This window comes from Trachymyrmex cornetzi, unplaced genomic scaffold (genome assembly GCF_001594075.2).
Source record: "Trachymyrmex cornetzi isolate Tcor2-1 unplaced genomic scaffold, Tcor1.1 scaffold383, whole genome shotgun sequence".
NCBI lineage: Eukaryota > Metazoa > Arthropoda > Insecta > Hymenoptera > Formicidae > Trachymyrmex > Trachymyrmex cornetzi.
Window position 1 is genome coordinate 320,241 of NW_017298564.1, and position 23,022 is coordinate 343,262.

The window sequence follows — 23,022 nt, forward strand, 5'->3', positions numbered from 1 at the left end:
TAATTATTAATTAAAACGAAATAGGAGGAGTTAATTGCCAAAGTTAGATGTTGAACATACATCTATATATATTTAAATAAATTTATATGTATACATATATACAGGGTGATTCAAAATTCCCGCATCCGAAGTACAAGATGTGATACTTTATGCAAAAACAAACAACTTTTCCCTTTAACAAAATTGCGTCCGATAAATAATTTTTGTGCTTATTTGTTGACTTCAATCTGTTTTCCTGCAAAAACTACTTATTGGACGCAATTTTGCTAAAGGAAAAAGTTATTTTTTGTGCTAAAACGAACAATTTTTTCCTATAGTAAAATTACATTCGATAAATAATTTTTGCGTTTACTCGTATAACTTCAACCTGCTCTCCTGCAAAAACTACTTGTCGGACGCAATTTTGTTAAAGGAAAAAGTTGTTTGTTTTTGCATAAAGTATCACGTTTTGTACTTTGCGGGAATTTTGAATCACCCTGTATACATATATTCTAATATTAATTACTGGTAGTTGACATGAATTTTTTACAGAAACGGCAAAGCATTCCACATTTAATTACCATCATTAGAATCGAAATATTATACACGTAAGCGATCGCTTGGTTTAACATTAATGTTTCCTCTTGGTACGTTATATACAATAATTTTCAATCATCAGAGATGCATAAAGGAGAGCACGCTTTTGCTCATCACAGTGATTACGCCGCGATATATCATTAAGAAACATAATTTTATCTCCTACATAAATTAAATATTTCGATATTATCACTGTCAAAGATTCTTTTTCGAGATAACTCTTACAAATTATATTTTGAACTATTTATTTAAACGAAGCAAATGATATCGTACAGATGTCTTTTAGTAGTATCGAGTATTTGCATTTATGATCTTACTTCGTCGGAGAATATTCTCGTTCAGCCATGTACTCTGCACACGTAGGCGCATTCGCTGAAAGTTTAACAATAACGAAGGGAAGGTCGTGATAAAAACGAATGTATTTTTTTCACGCATGCATCGCAAAAAAATTGACGACTCGCAGCTGACGGCGAGAAAGTTGAAAAAAAAATTCGTCAATGCCGGAGGAAAGAAAGCTCGCACGAGAGCGCCGAAAGTTGCCTACGTGCCGCGATAAACTGTCCAATCTGCCGCTCTTGTTATAACGCCGGGAGGTTTACGAGGACGAGCGACACCTCGAAATACCGCAGTCAATTTTTCAGGTTTATTACAGCCGTGCTCGACGTCATCGTCCTGAGCGTCGCTCAGCTGTAATCTGAAAACTGCTGGCTGACGCTAGCAATCGGAGATGCGAAAAATAAAAAAGTATACACATAATATATATCTTAAAATAAATCTAAAGTAGATATTTCCATATATAATTATGCAATCGTGCTAAGCGTCGCTCGACTATAATCTGAAAACTGCTGGCTGAGCATTAGCAGAGATGCGAAAAATAGAAGTCTATCGTAAAATAAATTTAAACGTAGATATTTACGTATAATTATATCAAGAAAGCGAGATGGGGGGGGAGATGGGAGTTTTAATGAAACATCCACCGGAGTAGATTTGCGGGCTGCAAATCTGACAGCTAATTATGATCGCGTGGCAGAAGTTTCGCATCTCCGTTCTCAGGATCTTGCGGCCGATTGCATCGTGCCGAGCAGTAGAATGTGGAGTGCAGGACACGGTAGACCGGGTAGACGTTTGCTGCCTGCGGCTTGATTATCGCGATAGTGCGGATAGCACCAGGGGATAGCCCGAGAAGTATGATAGAGACGCGTCGTGGTGTACTCGTATGCATACGGGTGCACAGCCGCTAGAGACACATATTGCGAGCGTGGATTGCGTACGTCGTAGAAGGTGACGCCATGATTACCATGATGTCTCTCTCTCTGTTTCTGTGTCTGACGCAGAAATCATGTGTACTCGGTATATCACTCATCGCATAGAATGTAATAACCCAGTGACACGCGGATATATCTCGGCGACCGTATAACCGGCGATATACCCGCGGGCCACTCTCAATTACAAACCGAGCTACTCTGCTTAGTTGTAGCATCACAAACGTTTTAGAGTAACGGGAACTGGCACGATTTACAACGTACACTATATGGATCTATCGTGTTAGACCGTAAACGTCTCTGTCCCCGTTCATACCCGGTGGTGTACCGAGACATTTTGAACCCGTGAGCGTAGCACAGTTCGAAAATGGCAATATTGTCATAAAATTTTTGCTTTGTGTTGTTGAAAGAAAAATCATTACAGAGTCAGAGTCAAAAAATAAACGACGAAAGTAGACTTTATTCGCGTTTCCATTGTTTATTCGCGCACATTGCAGAATGATAAAACTGTATATACGCGTGATTAAACAATCGCCAATTGGAATACGTTTTGAAATTGTTCAATCCGACACGCGATAGAGAGACGTGTATGCAACTTTGTGACCGCGTTCTGAATACGGGCCATTGTCTCGTCGGTAGTACGAGGATTAATGTCTTGGCGTATACGTGTAGAATAGCATATCGATGTAACAATAGCATAACGTGTAGAGCTTTTGATTACTTCGCATGAAACGGAAGGTAACACTTGCAACGACCTCGTGCCGGCGAATGCGAATGTCGATCGACATGTACGATACGTATTCAATTAATCGACAAGTGCTGATGCTCCTGTGTCAGTGCGCTCGTCAGTTACAAACCGCGTTACTCGTAGGGGCTCTTTACTTGCTTCTCTCTCTTTCCTTCTCTCTCCCCTCCCCCCTCTCTCTCTGTCTCTCTCCCGCTCCCGTTTACCGGCAGCTAAAACGGGCCTTCATTAGTATATCGCATCGATAAAATTGATGAATACGAATCCGCCCTCACGTGTATAATCAGATTTTACACAGCGAATCGAACGAGTGCTCGGGGAGCGGAACGGTGCGTTAATAAATTTAATTCGAGCAGCTTTACAACCTCCGATCGCGGAACGTTACACGCCGCTCGCGTCCATTATTCTGGCCCATATAATTTTCGTCGGCGTGCTCGCGAGATAAATTTGATAAGTCCACCTCCGCCGGCTCGGTCGTTGTTAATAATGTGATTCCATCTCGCGCGCAACTTGACCCCGCGCGGGCGTGTCGGCGAAAAATTTAACTGTTCGCCCCGACGTGAATTCATCGACTCGCGTTACCATCGTCAAGCCGCTCTCAATTACGTGCGCGGCTCGCTGTTTGCAACGCTGGTTAGTGGCGGCGCAATAAACGTTTCGCACAACGCGGTGCTCGGTAAGGTTCACGCGTGTACGCATGCAAATGCGGCGAATTATAGGGCTAATGTGGCCTACATACGCTGCAAAGGACTCTACTTTCCAGAATTACTGCACTAGATTAATACAATATCTACCAAGTGCGCTACGTCCTGGAAATAAAATACTTTGAATTAAAATAAAACCAAAAGTTAAAGAATTTATTGAACAATGCAACTAATGCCTAAATTCTAAGCAGAATCGTAAGGCTCGTAACATATTCCTGTAAGACTTGTAAGAATTTTTAAGTGCTTATATCTTTATACAATATTTTTATAGACAACTTCATACTAGCCATAAAATTTACAAGAAATCATAGATATTTATGAATAATCGTACGTCTTACGATATATACGCTTAAAATTAGAATATTAGTCATAAGTTCTTACAAGTTTTACGAGAACACGTTACGAGTCTTACGATTTCTGCTTAACATTGACCCATAAGTCCAATTTTCTTTATGAAAGCGAAATAACTTGTCCGTTTCACTCTCTCTCTCTCTCTGTGCTTCATAAAATTTTATACTAACGATGTTTCGTGCTAACGATTCTCTACGGGCAAATATTGCACATTTACTTACAACGTTCAGTTTAAAATTAAATTCGGAGTAAATTTGTAATTTGTGCAGATTAGTTACATTAAAGCACTGTTGTTGGAAATGTATATGCAAGCATTGTGCACTGAAATATAATACTTCTAAGTAATCATCGGAAAGGCATATGGCGATATATATCGATTGAATAAATATCGATAGATTATTCTCTTAAAAGTCATTTTTTAGTAAAAATAAAAAATTGTTTTTTTAATGGCAAGACGGCGCTGTCCTTAGAGAATTAATGAATAACTTGCAACGGGAATGCAAATTTATCGATCTCAATTCCAATATTTCGTGTTTACGATATTATAAATAAATGTTATTTATAGATTTGGTTTTCTTGTTCACATTCTGGTTCTTACGATGACAGAAAACAGTTATACGAGCCATCTGGAATACAAGTAAAACGACATACAAGTAAAATGAATTACTCTTGCTCCATTTATCAACGTTGATATTTTCCACCATGTGGTTTTTCCTTCCTGCGGGGAACGTATTCTTTCACCGGATCTTTTGTCTCATGTCAGTAGACATCTCGCGAGTTTATACTCAACAGTGTTGTACTCTAAATCCCGTTAACAATCCGGAGGGATGTTATGCATTATGTGATCGTACAGCGTCTGCCATCATTCACGAATCGAGCCTATCGATTCCCTGCTCTGTCATTCGACTTGAATTTCCCAGCATCATGTTCTTGCATCGCGACTCTGACAGCTTGAACACAATACCTTGGAGAATAATCAAAGTTTCACTTGTATATATATATATATGTGTATACGTTACATGCACACGAACTGAGCATAATGCACCGGATAATATTCAACGCGAAATCGTGACACTCTGCGTCGAATATTCAACGTTTCTACTGAAATCTGGAAGTATTCATCTGCATAGGTATTCTTGAAGGTTTCACCTCCACACACATTCGCGCGCGCAATCACACATGTGCGAAAGTAAAGCAATATTTTTTTGATTTTATAATACGGTTAGGTTTATGACATATGTACATTTTTATACGTATGTTAAATTTCTCTTCGGTCATAAAAAACTTCTCAATAAACTTTTTTTTTCTATCTCATGCATGTATTAAAAACGTAACGGAACGACATGAGCAAAGTAACATGAGAAAAAAATAGTAAACGGCAAAAGTTATATCAAGGGCAATATGAAAATATGAATTACCAAAGTTTTTATTATGCTTCTTCGCATGATTCGAAAAAGTTTTTTATATTTCGTAACTGATGTTATTATATTATTTTAATGAGTTTCAGCACACGTATAGACACGCACAATTTTTTTAAATATTCCACTATTAGCATACATTATGAATTCAAGAAGATATCGTCCCGGAAAAACTTTGGGAGAAAGTTCAACCCTTTATAAAAACCGGGGGCGTTATATGAAGTGCGATGTACCATTTAAGGTTTGCTCCACCGATCTTCTCTGAGGGCGCTTAAGCATTTTGCCGTGCCTGCAGAAGGACGAGTTCATGTAATGAAATCCTGCGCGCTGTAGCTAGTACACCCGAAAAGTTTATCGTCGCAGTGATTAGCCGGGTCTCGCCCTATTAAAACGGGTAATCCTTTATCGCAAGTAAGATCCGTTATTTATGAAGTCTGAAATGCTCCGCCCGGTATCGTGGAAAGTTTTGATTACACAAAGCACTTCTCACTTCAGGAATTATCACTGGTGTACCGAAGCCGCTTCTAGTTTCGCGGTAGATAGGTGAATAAGTTGAGCTCTTTCGTGCGAATTTCAATTTTAAATCAGTACCCATTTGATAGTCATCATAGAATAATTAAAATGTTACGACTATTAGCCGGTATCTCCTTCGCGCGCTCACGAAGCCGCATTGTGTTTATCAAACTGGAAAAAATCTAATTGCATTAATTAGAATTCTGGTTGAATGGACAAATTAGAATTTTCTGCTTAAATTCATAATTATAATTTTAGTTGAGATAGCTATTATAGAATTTTGATTAATATGATCGCAATTTTCTGGTTCAGTCCATTTTTAACCAGAAATTTTTTTCAATGAAATTTAACAAATGGTTCTAATTACATTAACCGATTTCGCAGATAATTTACACGTGGCACAATTGATATGACATGACAGTATAAAGCGAGATAAGCTTTTAATTATTAATGAACGTAGGACGATGTCATCTCCAGCTTGTACTATATATTGCAGTATATCATTTATATTCCCAAATTTTCACAGTCGGCAGCACATGCACGTGAAAACTAGATCTAGCGGAATAATATCTATGTACATTCAACAAGAAATTTCGTCGCGCGATCCTTCGGTAAATTCAGCGGTTAACGCGCCGTTATCTATTGCTATTATTATTATCTTTTTTCTTGCTGGCGGTATTTCACCGCGACACTCAACCGTAAAATTAATTCCCGTTGATCTTTAATTCGGTGGATATAGTGTTGGTGTGGGTGCACATGTGCTATTGTGAAATTGCGCGGAACGAGCATGCACCGTTGCAGGAGAACGTAGAACTCGCACGGGAAGAATTATGGAAATAAAGCGGCGCGGTCAGCGGCTATAAGATAATCTACTCGCTATCATCGGGATTTTTCTTTCTTCTTTCTTTTACGTGTTACACGCTTCGTTTATCTATCGTCCTTCCGTTACAGAAATTAATTCTAATAGAAATTTTCTTCTCTCTTTCTCCTCCATTATCTTTATATTACCGTCCACTTACCTTATCGTTCACTAATAGTCTTCCATTGTCTATCAGAGCGGAATCAACCTTAATAAATTATTAAAACAAAACATGCACTTGTATGGTTTTGTAGTATTTACTTGAGTATTTACTTGAGTATGTAGACGTATAACTGAGTCCCATGAATACATTAGCATGGCTTTTCCCTAGAAACGCAGTTGAAGCGAGTATATATCACTGTAAACAGTCAGTTAAGTTTGTCAGAAAATACATTTCCCGGACACATGTTCGCCATATTTTGTGTTATCCCAGCTATCCAGTTTATAATATATGGGTGCAACTACGCTCTTCCAGTTACAATAACACAGTTTCGATGTACTATATCATAATGCATTATAATGATCTCTTGACAAATATGGATGCCTATGTGTATGTGGATGCATACATGTGTACGTATATTCAAGGAAAATGTAATATGGCCCGCATCTAGTGTCGTGTTGCACTCAAGTTTATTTTATGTACAACAAATTCGAATTTTGCGATCTCGATAAAATACACAGAGAAATGCGATAAATGTTGAAACTTACTTGGAAATTTTCCTTGATATATTCCCAGTGCCTATGATATCCCCTGTTTTATTGAGATGTATTTAAAGCTTTCGCTATTTTTCTTTTGCTCAAAATGAATAAAATCGATTTTCCTCGGGGTTTTAAATTCAATCCCTCTGCGGTGGTCCTTGGCTTACCCCAGCAGTCGTGAAAACCGCCCGTGGAGCGTTGGCACTTATATTTTTAAAATGAAGAGATGTCGTGTGAAAAGGGCTATAACTCGACATTTACAACTGTATAAAATTTACACGCTTTATTATTTGCGCTTTGCGCTGTCCTGGATACAGTGGATAGGCTAGTGAATTTGCGTTCTCCCATTTATTTCGACACTTTTCTACTTGAAATTTTAGTGACAAGTCAAATCAAACGCACTTGGAAAGTAGCGCTTGATTAAATACGGTCAAATTTCATGACGCAGTGCCACGGCAAATATATGTTTCGATGTCTACAGAACGTGTACACACGTGGAAACATACACGAAACTTATGCAAGCGCACCGGACATAAAACAAATCTACATCGGATGCTGGAAATGTATGTATATTCCCGCAGTATGTTTGCCATATGTGAGCAACTCTAAACAATGACTCGTTCGTGAAGTTTCGATGGGACGAAATGAAATGGAAATCGTGGGCATGCATTGGCTTTTAAGCCGATTAGAGTTCACGTGAGCACAAAAGAGAGAGAATAACCGAAAAAAGAAATAAAAGAGGACGAAGAACCGTCGGAAATAAAGCATCGCCATGCGGTTGAACTCGGTGGCGGAGTTGCTGCAGTCGGTTAACGTGATACGAAGATCGAAACAGTGCAGTGGCGGCCGTTTTTTTATACCGTACGATTTTTGCCTGCTGGTAGCGTCGACCATCGTTCGGAATATTCTATAGCGTCTAATGAATTATTAAAAGACTCCATGAGTCTTCTAATTCCTTCTCGCACAACTTCTCGCTAACAGGCGCAAGCTCATTTCCGCGTATCGTCGAGTGTACCTTTGCACCAACGTAAACGCGTAGACGCAAAATAAAGCAAACGTGCTATTCGTGAAAAATTCAGGAATAACGCAAAGTAGCGAGGGAAGAATGAGGGAATATTCCGCGTGAGGGATTATGTAAATAAAGTCGTCGAGTTAGCCCATCTGAAATAATTTCTCGCCCTCGCCGCGGAAAGTTTTAATTATTCGAGTAATTCGCCAGCCAATAAATTATTAAGGCTCCTTCGATATTCCGCCAATTAATCTTTCTTCAATTATCTCTTACTGTACCACCTTCCTGGAATATTCAAGTTTGAACGGGCAAGTTCGCGCGACGTGGAAAATGGGGCGGAAAATGAAAGAAACGACAGTCCCTCCGAACATTCGGCTAAAGCCATAGCTCAGACGAGCGTCATCGTGATGAAAAAATTACGAGAGATGAAAAATTATGAAAATAAAACGGCGCCGGGATTCAGTGCGAAGCAGTTCGTCTCTTACCGCGGTAGCAGCAGCCTTTTAATTATTCCTTCCTCGATAAATTATCAAAGCTCGTAATTTCTTAATAAGACTCCTTTAGCCCATTTTAACTATTTTATTTTTTATGTATTTGCAAATTAATTATACAACTTTGACGCGGAAATTGAGGCTAGATAGACTGTATGCGAGACGATTTTCAACGAAGGAATATATTGAACAAAAGAGTAAGAGAGAGTTAATCGGACGATCTTTTATATATAAAGTAACTACTAAGCTTTATGTAGTAGCTACTGTGTAATATTGGCGATCCGTTCTCTATTCCGGCCAATATAATGTCTCGCGTGTATCTTGATGTAAATTGCATAAGTTTACGGGCAAACATTGAACGAGGATGCAAGAACAAAGGCCAGCAGGGGAGATATAAAATTTGCCGAGCGTCTGAAATGTAACTTCAGAAACCAATTGCGCGAGTTCTCGCAAAGGAAGAATCGAATACTGCTTGCAGACAAGATGGAACGACGGCATGGAAGAGAGAACTCAAACAACATCGTGTGTGAAACTTCCGCTATTTGTTTGCTGTCGTACCGTCGCGCTATTTATTCTGATCGATTCACGTTCAATAATGGACCAAAAGGATTTTAATATCTCATCTCAAGTCAGTGCGCGCTCCGCCTTTCATCTGTGTGTTGTTATTTATTTCCTGCGGATTCGAATTTTAATTAAGGAAGTTTAGGTGGGAACGCGCGCGTAACTCCATTTCAAGCTTAGTCTCGCTAAGATATATAATCGGTGTGTCCCGCGGGTAGCGATCAAACGGTAAGCACGCTAAATATTAGCACAATAGACGCGTGCGGCATGCTATTGTTGGAGACTAATTGCAGCGATACGTGCTTTCCATTACAAACAATTAGCCAAGAACGATTACGTAACGACAGACAGTATAGGAAACAAAGGACTAAGAGACGGAATGAGATATTTGTATATCGGAAAGGAAAAAAATTACTAGTAACGTTCGTGTGCACATGAAACAATGCGGAAGGTATATATTTATCATTTAAACAGTTTGAGAAGCAAGAATGTGCTAAGTCGCGTGATGGAAATGTCGTGAGACTCTTACAAATTAGATTATAATTATTTTCAGATTCTATCGCGATGCAAAAAGATCAAGTAGTTTAACTCGCGTTACAATGAGCTTATAGACCTGCACTTAGCGGAATCCCTTTCTCTTTGTACGGGGTAGAAAAATATTTCTTTCTTAATCTCCGCACTTTAAAGTCACTATCGTAAAAGCTTCCCGAGTCTTTGTAGGTATACCATATATATAATCAGACTTCATACCATTCCGCTATAAAGTCTGCTCTTTGCATGATATGCGTGCACGCTGCGCGAGCTATACGTCGTAGTAATCTATTTTATGTGAAATGACGGATGAAAGAAAGGACGCGTCGCATTTGTCGGGAATTCAGAATGTCGAGGAAAAACAATAGTTTCTTTGATAGATCTAAAATGAAATCGCGTGCACGGTGCACCGCGTAAAAAAATATAAACATCAAAAAGACGTAATGAAATTGCCAAAAGAGTATCGTGATACGGAATGAGGAGATAACCTAAATTTCAGTGCAATGTAAGCTGCACGAGTACTGTTGCATTACCGCAATACACCGGCCACTATAGCTATACACCTATCCATTATTGCGGTCAGAGGGGCCCACCACTACAACTACCAAGAGCCGCCCGTTCAATGCGTTCGATAATCTAATGGCTTTATTAAGCTGCAAAATGGAATATCTATTTATTCCGATCGTTTTGTCGCACTTTGTTGGCCGTTCGATCGAAAAATGACGAACTAATTTTGCAAAGTGGATGCCGCGTCGTGAATGCCCGGAATCAACAACCTGTAGGCAGACAACCAGCAACGGCCTCTCTTTTTCTTCCCTCGCGTAACTCTCTGCGCTCGCCGGCATTTTACACTCCCAGCACGTCCGCCACAGTTCGCGGACCATAGCCGCACATCGCAAAACGTGGACAAAGACGACCTTCTACGAGAGTGGCTAACTAGAAGACGAGCGTGATCGCCAGGCACGTGTTGCTGCACCGCGGTAAATCGTGCTTCGCATCCTCGACTCTTCACCCGCGACTAGACTGTACTTCTTTTGACTACACCACGTCTGAAGAAAAGATACTGAAATTTTCACTCGAGTGACACTAATTTGGTAAAGCACGGAAACCAGGCGAATATACGAAATATATTTCAAAATTACTTAGCTATATGGTTAGAGTATTATTCTCTACAACACCGGGATGTAGAAATAACATGAGAGACTAACTAAAGGGAATTTGATTCAGTTGATGTAGAACACCGTTCCTTGAATTGTAAAGAACTGAAACTCGAATTTTCTTCGAAAGCACTAGCCAACTACTCTTGCCGACTATACGGTTGGTGGCGTTTCAGCGAAAATTCAAGCGAACATGTAGCACGAGAAAGCAAGAGATGAAAGGCGATACGGGCATTCTTACCGGATGAAAAAGGATCCGCTAAACTTGAAATAGAAGTTTAGAGCGACGCCTTCGGCCTCTGTAATTGTGTGTGATATCCACTGTCCGAAATAAAATTTCCAAGTACCCAATTCTTGAAAGAAACTTCAATATAGTTATAGATCTTTCTCTGGCACACAAGTGAAGAATCATTTTATATTGTCGTACATAAAATCCGTGATATAAAAATTGAACTGAAATGGCTCACAAAAAATCACTTATTGAAAGTCAATGTGGGAGAAAATAAAGCGAATGTCTGTCATAAAAAAAATTCAATAAAATAACTTAATAGGTTCCAAAGAATAAATCAAATAATCAAATGCCTAATGAGAACCGAACACTGTACTGTGTGATAAATTTATTCAATAACTATCAAAGTACAAAGATAAACGTTTCAATCCTACTTCGGATCCTTAAATTACATTAGAGATCTTTAGTCATACAAACATAAAAACCAAATTATGCGAACATGTATGTATCTTGTGTTGTAGATGTGATAAGATTTTGTTGTCCTAGAGAGAGAGCATATTTTTATTATAATTGACGAATTAACTGTAACAAAATATTACGATCACGTTAGACATACATATGTAATAATAGCTTTTAAAATATTGAACTGACATTTCAAACCGCATAGATTATTACGATTCTTGAAATTGCCTTGTTATCATTATAATTACCAGGTTAACTATGACAAATTATTAAACACCAAATTGAACGGACTTATATAATAATAATTAAATGATAAATAATGACTAATAAATTATTAAACTCATATGATACACAAAGCAAGATCGTTCATAAAAATTACCAATTCCATTATTCGCTTACATGTGATCAAAACGCAAACGAGACATCACAAGTAGCGCTTGGAAACATCAGACGATTTAATAGTTCGAATCTCAAGTTCGAACGTTAAATAGTTCGGACTGAATGTATGTTCGAACTATTTTAACCCACTTTAGAACTGAAAGTTCGAATTTATTACATTTCGAACTCAGACATAACAAGTCGTCCTCAGGATCAACCTGAATATGATTGAATATGACGCGACTTTTTCTTTTTGACACTTTTGTAATATTTGTATATTCAAGTCTCATAAAAAACTGCTCTTTTGTTTCCAAGGTATACTATATTTATTTACTGTCCGAACCGTCCGAATTTCAGATATAACGAATTGACATTTTATACTGATCACTGCTTAAACTCGAACTGTCCGAAATATTCGAATTAGATGCTCATTTTTTTCAATTTTAAACTATTCGAATAGATCGAATATTCAACATGTTCGAATCTTTTGTCTGAGTCCTAATAACAAGGTAATTTCAAGGATCGTAAGATACATATATGTCCGCATAATTTGGTTTTTATGTTTGTATGACTAAAGATCTCTAATGTAATTTAAATTTAATTAGCGATATTGAGAAGGATCCGAAGTAGGATTGAAACGTTTATCTTTGTACTTTGATAGTTATTGAATAAATTTATCACACATGTACACCCAGTATTCGACTCTCATTTTAGGCATTTGATTATTTAATAAAAATAGAAGACGAATCAAGAACTGATACCACAATTGTTTTAATTAAATAATATAAAAAATATAGTTTTTAAATATTTGTATTACTCGATGTTATTTTTTTCTAATTAGAATATTTTTATCATTTGCACATTTAGGCCCAGTTTCACAACTCACGGTTAACTCTTAACCGAGGTTCGACTTATCTCTCATCTTTTTCCAATTCTAGAATTGAAAAGAGATCATGAATAAGTTGAACCTCGATTAAGAGTTAACCGTCAGTTGTGAAACTGGGCCTTAATAATTTTAAATCATTAAAAATTTTTTTCTGGTGCAATACGAGATATTAATCGTACATATTGTTACTGCGTCAAACATGCACATAATCAACAGTACTCGAAGAATATTTGTCGAAAAATTAGACTACCAAAATACTATTTATAGTTGTTGTGCGCGTAGTTGCAACAGGAATAAAACTTTATTGCGCGTGGCATTGTTTACATAAATCGTACGCAAAGCCGATGGGACACGTATCTTACTTTAGCGAGTTAACTTCCGATACTATCTCGCGAATCGAGCGCAACACAAACTCCTCTATATCTGCATCGAGCGAGATGCGGAAATAAAATTCCCTTCGGAAATGCAAATAATACGTAAAAACGACGCGATATATACAAGAACAAACATGCGTTTTTTTCTCTTTTCTACACTGAGAAACAGAATATTATTTCTGTAATAGAATGTGTCTCGAGACTTGAAATTTCTGGTTTAATATCGCGTAAGTGACGAGCATCATTCTATTGACATATTTTAAATACAGCAATTATATACGTACTACTAAATATTTATACAGATCGCCGTAACTATGTCGCATTAATTTCAGTTTGAGATTCGTCGATATTCACATAGACTTTCAAATCCACCTTGCTGTAACGCGACGAGTTGTTTTGTCGAGTCATTTGCATACGCAAACTATATAGTATCGAAGCACATCACGGAAGAATGCGCGCTGGAACCGGCGTCACTTCGCGCTGACCGCCGGTGGTCCAGCGTTAGTGTACGCGTGTTTGTTCCAGAAAGGCGGATGCCACACGAGCTTGCGTGCAGGAGAGGATGAGGTGGATGCAGAAGAGACCATAGTCTAGAGCTCGTATATCATATCCAACTCTCTATGCAACGCGCGAAAGGTTAGCAAGGGCGACGTGCAGTTATCGTGCAAGTGGTAACCGATATTTTCTCTCTTTCTCTCTTGCTTGCCTCCTCTCTCTCTCTCTCTCTCTCTCTCTCTCTCCTTTTCTTCCTTTCTGAAAATTCTGGGACGCGAGAGAAGTATCGGCTGTACATCCAAAGGTGAAACCTGCGAGCTCCATCTTCGAGGGAGCAGCCGGATGCGACGGTGAATATACGACGTACATGCAAAGTGTGCATCCGGCGAAGTTCTCCTGCGGCGAGCTAACGATCGTCGAATGCCGTATTTCAGCCGGAACGAGCTCCATCCGCGCGCTATCGGGAAACTGTGAAATTTTTCTTACCGATCATACCGTTTTTTACGATCGAGATTTCGGCAGTTTTCGCTGCGCGTTAAGCGGTACGTCATTACCTTCAGTGTGAATGATTGCTTTATATATGCGGCGGCTTGCGGTCGTCGATTTAAATTTCCAGCTCGGTCTTCGGCAATCGATATATTCGGCATTAACGAGGATCTTTACTCCGCGAGTGATGAAATTCTCTTAACAGCGTCAACTACGCGCGGCGAAAACGAAATTGCATCCGATGACATAATTTCATATAATACAGTGACTGAATATTAACGTCGTGAGTTCTCTCTCAATAAAAATAGCGAGTCTCTTAAAGTCCTTACCATGACAGGATCGTGAAAAATTATACGAGGGAGTTTAATAAAACCCCACAAAGAGATTAGCCCATTTGGAGGAAGTAGCGTTCTATATCTCGGCAAAGACGATTGTATTCGAAACTGGTGAAACTCGAATGCGCAATCCAACAACCGAACACCGCGACATGAATATTTCATAATTAAATTGCGAAGCTTTGAACTTCAACCTGTGTGTTGAGCGCTATATGTTGGGTATTTCACAGCTTTACAGATCAAATCACGCTACAATAATACAAACGTCGAATCCTGATATTTTCATTTCACTTTAATTTTAATTTAATCATTTTAAAGGCGTATTGAAAATACAACGATATTACATTGCACAATTGGCTGTGACGATAAAATTGCATTCGAGGTTTCAACAAGCTCGATCTGTGTAAAGGATAACACATTTTCGCAGTGGCGTCATAAAAAATTAAGGGAAGTGAAACAATTCGGTCATTCGATTTTATCTCGTATCCACTTTTAATTTTCCACCGGGTAAGTTTTCGTGGCGTTTCCAATATCCAGCGGGTGTCATCCCTTCTTCGATTTTCCCGATGAAATTACACAGAAACGACAGGTTAGAGATCTATGTGTCCCTCGAGCGTTTTGAGGCGCTTTGTTCAATTTCGACCGTCTCGTACGTTTTGCATCTGCAATGCTTTTTAATTCAATATGCATAAGGGGGAGCTGCTGCGATAAATGATGAACAAGTCAAGGCAGCCGAGCGATATTGTGCATAATAACGCGTTTAGTATGCTGCTAGGTAAAGAGGATAGCCGTGGCGAAGGTAACAGCGGTTCATCTACATGAAAAGTTATAGTGTTTCATGGTACCGTAGGCCGACGGATGGAGGACGAGCTCTTTTCTCTCTCATAACGTCGCATATAACGCCAATAAAGCGGAGGTTTACGATTTCTCAAAGTACGACATATTATTCCTGACTTGCCGCGCAATGTATTCGTTCTCTATTTTAACGCGTTTTTATGCACACGAAAGGTATCGTTTTAAGAATCCGTCGGCGCTACTACATCCCCGTGATTAGATTACACCGAAACGTTTCCCCCGGAAATCTAGTAGCGCATTACTCGGCTGGATAGACGGTTATTTCGATGTTCCGTCGTTTAACGAGTAAAGTTGTGGTTACTTACTAAAAATGCTTACTCTGCTCCGACGGTCCTTTAACTTTTTCCATTAGGCGGAGAGAATGCAACAGCGTGTCGCGCGTGGGTTTCTCTCCTTTTCCCTATCTCTCTAAGTCCGTCTCTTCAGTCTCTTGCCGGCTTTTCTGCTTTCCCACGGCTACTCAGATGCACCAATTACAAAGAAACGTTCTGGCTGGAGTTAAACAAGAGGAGAGTAGGATATTAAGAATACCCTCGTGCAAGCAAAGATGTTTTCTAGCCCGTGGCACTCGTTAAATTTTAGATCTCTTTAATCCACGAAACATTTCTAGTTATTCGCGAATCTTCAGGGTATACCTTCTGGACTGGCTAGCGAACTTTTACGGGCTGGCCGTCACAGATTCGCGACCATCAAACGAACGCTTCGATTAAAATCCCCATATATAAGCCTCTGCAACGGCTTAATCCGCTCAGCAGGACTTACGGTTACATAGAGGGTTAAAAATAATGCCGGGTATTCAACTTCAGCGTGTCGTTCATACTTGATTACGTATATTGATATTCTATTCTCTTTGTATCTGCAGTTACTACCATATTATAAGAAGTAAGATAAAGGTTATAAGAAAAAATTGAAGCGGGAACTTTGTGACAAATTTGTAAAAGTAGAAAATTACAACGTAAGTAGGGAAGTTAATTCATTTTTAACTTATCTTTTTAAATTTTAAGTACAAGGTCCTGAGAATATGAGGAAACTATCAAAAGTAACATTTTTTTTATATTTCTAAGTTTATTGAGATTCTTTATACGTGACGTATATAAGAATTTATTTTTAGATGGTCTATTTAAATTATTACAAACTTCCGATAAAATATACAGAGAAATCTATAAAATAATAGCATAAATATAAAGATTACGGTTATTTTAAGTAAATGTGGCACAATATCATAAAATATAACTAGAATTCGATTAAAGTTTAATTAGATAGAAAAGTTGTGTAAATTGATTCTCTCAATAATTTTAGCTTTTATAGTCTGTTAAAAAAAAGCAAGCATACATTAAAAATAATTGAGTATAATTTGGTTTCAGTTTACACAAATAATCAATATTTATAATTAGAATGATATAAAATATTATAAAGTATACAGAAATATGTAGTATGCTCTTGGAAATTATGATCTTGGAAAAACATAACAAAAAACAGATGAAAGCGGGAAAAGTATGTTTTTGTTTCATATTATTTTTAGTAAAATTTCAAAGGAGCAAAATATTAACAAATATTTAACGCCAAAATATATAATTTTTTGGACATGAAACAAAACAAGGAAAAGATAATCGATGTGACGTTGCAATTTCATTATGTCCACGTGTGGGAAAGATTAATTTTGAACCAGCGGATGTTGCTGCCATATTAACAATTATATATGTATTTATGATACAATCGCGGGATCCGTCGGGAAAATATCGGAATTGAGGGGATGAAAATATATATTATACAGAAATGAATCTGTATAACGGGTCGGGAGTTGAAATAATTTGCATCTTACTGCGCTAAGTTTTAATTACTCAGAGCGATCTTCGTCCAACAATCCCTCAAAGTCCTGAGTGTTGAAAATTGTTTTACAACTTACGGCGAGACGTGCTCTATCACATTTACCAGCTGCGCGAAATTGGATATCAGTGCTCTTTGCTTAATTAACTGACTTAATTATTATTTAAATATATTATTAAACGCAACATTACGAAGTCGATCAGTGATAGAAATGCCGTTTCTTAATCTAATTTATTTATGAGCTTTCTGTTTCTAAAAAAAAGTTCGAAATTGTTACTTATACGATGTATCTACTTCAAGTAATAGCAGAGCGATACACAGTGCGTGCGTACAATGATATGATGATCTGTAAATCATTCATTTGTTTCCAGTCTGGAGAACGCAGTTACAATCGATGGGAATTGGGGTATATCGTTACACGTGCGGTCCGGTGCCGAACCACGAGTCGGAAACGTTTCCTGGTCATTAGGAAGAACTACAATAATCGCGCTCAATGATTCGATTGAAACTCTGATCGACGGTGTAGCCGTCCGGGATCAGTTCGATGCATTTGCGGTTTCTCAAATTCGCTGCACCGGGGAGTTAATTACCTACGAATACTTAAGTGATCGAACAATTCCGTTGGAGCCTGCTAGGATGATAATTACCTAGGGACAGCTTCGGATTTAACTCGAGCGATCAATCAAACCGGTACATCTGCGAATTCTCGCAATTTCTCTGCCTCCTTCGTGACATCTCATATCTTTGGTATCCTCTCGCATTAATTCGTGCCCAAATATACCAAGCGTAAAGAGCAGTAAAATCGAAAATCGCTAAAGTCCGACCGTTAATTTCCAAGAATCATTTTCGTCGGATTTGCATTTATATGCCCTCGTAATTTCTCTCGTCTGATTTTAATGAAGAATTAATTGAAGATGCACGATTACTCATGTTTATACACATCAACATCTGCGCATCTTTGTGCCACGTGTGTATGCGTACTGAGCTACTAACAGTGCTGGTATTAATTACAAGTATGTTTGAACTGGGAATTGCAAATGCGCCGAGCGTTTTACGCTACTGATGTGACGTTGAACATATCTTTGTGCTGTAACACAGCCAGCAGACAAATATCGAGCAGCAGTATTGCTGCTTATTTCTAGCTTTGTATCCTGTTTCTTAGTAGTTAAATTCATTACAACTATGTAAAATCTTAACGAAATAGTTTTGATAATTATAAGTGAAAGAGACTGATAAGAATTTATTTATGAAATGATTCCCAGAAGATGACATATAAATCAAAATGAGTATAAAATCTAACCATATGATATATATTAATTATGTTTATTAAATATAATTTTATTAAAAAGTTACTTGTGTTATAATTCCATTATAATTGTTACATGTATATATTTTCTATTTATTTGCAATATATAGAATAAGGATGTATTGAAATTTTCAATTTCCTTGAGTGTGATTATATTATTAAAAAAACTAAATAATTTATAACATTATTTTCAGCTTTAATTTATGATTGTGTTTTAACACCGACAAATCGAATCGGCGCGCTGTTTATAGAACTGAAAAATGTATTTATAAATTAATGAATATTATTAAGCATCGAGATCCATTTTGACTGAAAATAGGTTTTGTTTCGTATTTATTCTGTCAGTCTAAACTGTACTTATATTTACCAAAAGTGTGTTGTTAAAAAGAGTTTATATTTATTTTATCATGAATTTAATTTTATCTATTATATATATATGTATATAAATTGTATCTACTTATATTTGACTGATTCAATTAATTTATATATTTAGTAAGCTATCTATTAAACAGTTCCAAGAAAGAATCTCGTAAAGTGATGCGCGGTATCAAATTCAAAAGCTTTCTCATGTTAATGTCAAGTAGTTCGATCGATGCAGTCATAACGAGCCGAGGAAATTGTTTGAAGAAAAAAAAAGGATACACCCCTAGAGAAAAGGTTGCTTCGATTTAAAGAAATTTCGGTTAAATGAAAAAATTTCTTTGATTTGTGAAAAAATTTCTTTGATTTAAACATTATTTTTTAAAATCAAAGACATTTTTTCACAAATCAAAGAAATTTTTTTATTTAACCGAAATTTCTTTAAATCGAAGCAACCTTTTCTCTGGGTGTAAAATTGAAAATAGTTCTATAACGGTTCCGACTTGAAATACTTTTGGAGGAATCACAGACGCTGTTGTTTTCTTAAAACTTACGTTGTATAAGCAACTCTAGTTCTCTTAAGCTGTCTGAACCATCTTCTCATTTTGGAGTGAGTTGTTGGAGGTTGAAGAGAGTTCGTGGTCGTCTCATAAGCTTGCTTGGGATACAAGTAAATTTTCTCGGCTAAAAGTTTGCGGTAACTCCGTGCCGGTGGATAACTCGTGTGGACATTCTTGAGGAAACTATACATACTTTCTTCTCTTTCCTTTATTTTAACGCGATAGAATTTTCTACAGATCATATTTTCAGAAGATAATCCGCATATAATTCGCACATATTTATAAAATTATTAATATAAATATGTAAATGTACGCGTTGCGTGTACATATTATAATGTTCAGTAAGTTTGTATAATTAAAGGTGCGCAAAATGACACTATAAACATTATTATACATATCATTAATATAATAATTTCAATTATTACTCGATTACACTGCATTTATTGCGTGTATATGATTGGTATGCGCACGATTGTGTAGGATTATAAACTTTGATGTACCGCGCTTTCGAAATGATATCAAGTTACTAGAGTTGTGCTCGGGGAAACGCTGTTAGCGCTATTTGGGTCATCTTTGTTTTATATCTAATGAATGAGAGAGAGAGAGATGAAGATATAATATAATTTAAAATCTTATGTATCTTAATCCAAGCTTCATGTCATTGGAATATTTGTTGATTTTGATAATCGTCACGGTAAACGGATTATAAATTCATTTGTCGAGATATTCTTGTTAAAATTAAAGTCAGATTTGCTGGGACCGGTATATAATATACATATATATAAGCACAAGACTCAAGTGACGCATGATCCGTCGGAGTCGACTAAATATACATAGGCGAGAGTTTTCATCCTTCCGTTCTATCCATCCGTCTATTCTTCTTATATCTTGTTCCCCTTCTTATATCTTCTCCCTCGCTGGAACGATAGTCTCATCAGCCCCCTCGAAGCATCCATCCAACAGCTCGTCAAGCTTTCAACGGATATTACAAACTTCACCTTTCATCCATTTTCCGCTTCGAGTGCAGCGGCGACAATCGCGAGTCGACGAGTACCGTACTCACTACCTGACCTACTACGTCATTATCTCGTTTTTTTACCGCGTAGCGATATACTCGATTCTTTCCGATTTCCCGGAAAGCCTCGCGCAATCGATCGTTAACCGCGATCGCTGGCTCAGAATTTGTGAATAGTAATAAGATGGTGCACTCGCGGGATGAATATCGCGTTAATTACGCAGGGGCATCGCTTAAGTGCTGATGGATATATGTGAGATCACTTTGGTTATTGCAAACGAGGAGCAATTAAAATCTCGCAAGTGTATTGTTTACGGAATATCGGTAATTAAGAAGATACGCACGAGTGTTGGTGTACAGCATATCGTGATAACGAAGCTGGAAATCTCTCTTGTTTTATTCGTTGCAAAGAGAGGGGGGGAGAGGGGGAGGGATGAATGGAGAGAGGGAGGGGGACTACGCCTAAACTTACAGGGAAAAAAAAGATTTGCTAAAACAGCTAAAAATTTCATTGATTTAGCAAATCTACAGCCGTAATATAGGAACAGCCAGTTTTCTATGTTAAAGTAGCAAAGCTGTGTAGTTGAATTAAATTAAAGATTGTAACTAATCATATTTGTTCTAATAGCATAGCAAATTTGTTAATACAGCATAGATAACTTTCTGAAAAAATGAATCTATTATAAAAGTCAACATTTGTAACAAAACATGCTAACTAAGATAGCGCATACTTTTGTTGCTATAATGAAGAAACTTATTACATTAGCAATCTTCATTGTAGCAAAGAATTAGTTGCTCTAACAATTCAAGTTAATTAAGACAACAAATTCTGATAAATATATGGTTTTTATTTTAATATAATAAAATAAATGCAATTCTTGAATTATTGAATAATACAACAATAAACATATGTACAATTTTTATTTAAAGCGATACTTAAACATATTAAGCTGGATCTGCATAGTACGCAGAATGCGGTTGCAAGGTTAGAACCTAATCTAACCTAATTATGCGTCACATATAGACTCTGGACATAAACACAGGACGCACTGAAGTTAAATTTTCACGTTCTGCGTTCTGCGTCTTACGGCCGAAAATATGTTACGCAAGTCACCCTATGTCTATAATTTTACAACTTGAGACCCGCGTTCAACATGCTATGTAGATTAAAATATGTATTTCAAATATATTAAATTAGTTATTTCAACTGAACTAATTTGTTGCAATAACAATGATAATATTACCAAAGATGAGTTTGTTATATGAGCGTACTGATGACTGCTTATAGACATAATTTCTTTGTTAAACCACCAAATTTTCTTAATTACAGATGTTGAATTCGCTATAGCTTTGCTGAATCAGCAAATCTATTTTTTTCCGTGTAGGACACAATTAGTTGCATGAGAAAATACGAACATTATCGTTATTTTTAGATGGCGAAGATCGATGTTATGGAGATGTTAAAAGAATGTTTTTACAAATTTTAAAATTCTGATAATGGCACATTTTTATTACGCTTGTGTGTGTATTATTATTTACACAGCTTTACCATATTTACATCAATAAAATAATCACAAAAACTTTACCAGGCTGTAAAGAGCCGATATCGTCCCGCGTGATAAGAAGTCTGGTAATAATCGTTCGGATGGGTAGCGATCGATTGGTTTCTTCCGACGCGCGCGGCAACTGGGTCATCATAATTACGCGTTGGGAGAAACGACCATTCCGTTCGTCCCTTTTTAATTCAAGCATGTCGTTGGACTCCCGCGAGTCTCTCGACGACGACGCCACCGTGGTCGGCTAATTTGTATTCATGAGAGCGAACGGATCGCGACTGTGCGCTTCGGTAGGGAGACGCGTAAAAATCTTCGGTTTCCGTCGAACGGACGTGGAAAAAGCACCAGCATGTTCGGTGCACCCGACGCTTATTGCGACCAAATTTCAATCCGTTCCGCATCTCTGCAGGACGCCCGACACATTGGGATGAAAATGTTCCGGTCGCGTTGCGCAAAAAAATACCGATGCGATTGGCGCAGTGACACTTTTAACGCGCTTTACCTTGACATCTCTATTTTACGCTTACCTATATATATAACTTTTCAAAATTGAAATCATTAGGAACCTTAATTAAGTTGATTTATATTCCGAAACATTATACAAGGTTGCCAGAAAAATCGAAATCAAGAAAAAATCAGGAAATTTTCTAGAAAATTGAAATTCTTGATTTTAAAAAAGTTCGATATGCATACCTATTATCAATTTAACAATTAATACAAGCAGTGCCAGCAACATTAATAGTAATTTACATTGCTATATTAAATTGCTCTCTCAACAAAATACTTAACAGTTTTCAAATCAGAACGAAAATACAAAAAAAATTTCAAAATACTAGATACTGAAAATCAGGGAAAATCATGAAATTTTGTCTCTTGACACTTGAAGAAAATCATGAAATCAGAGAAAAGTTATTTGTAATAACTGATTATATCATTTATCTCGTTATCGCTTTAATTAGGATAGAAATATTAATTTGTTTCTGTGTTTTCTGTTGATCTCTGTTTTACAAAAATGATATATT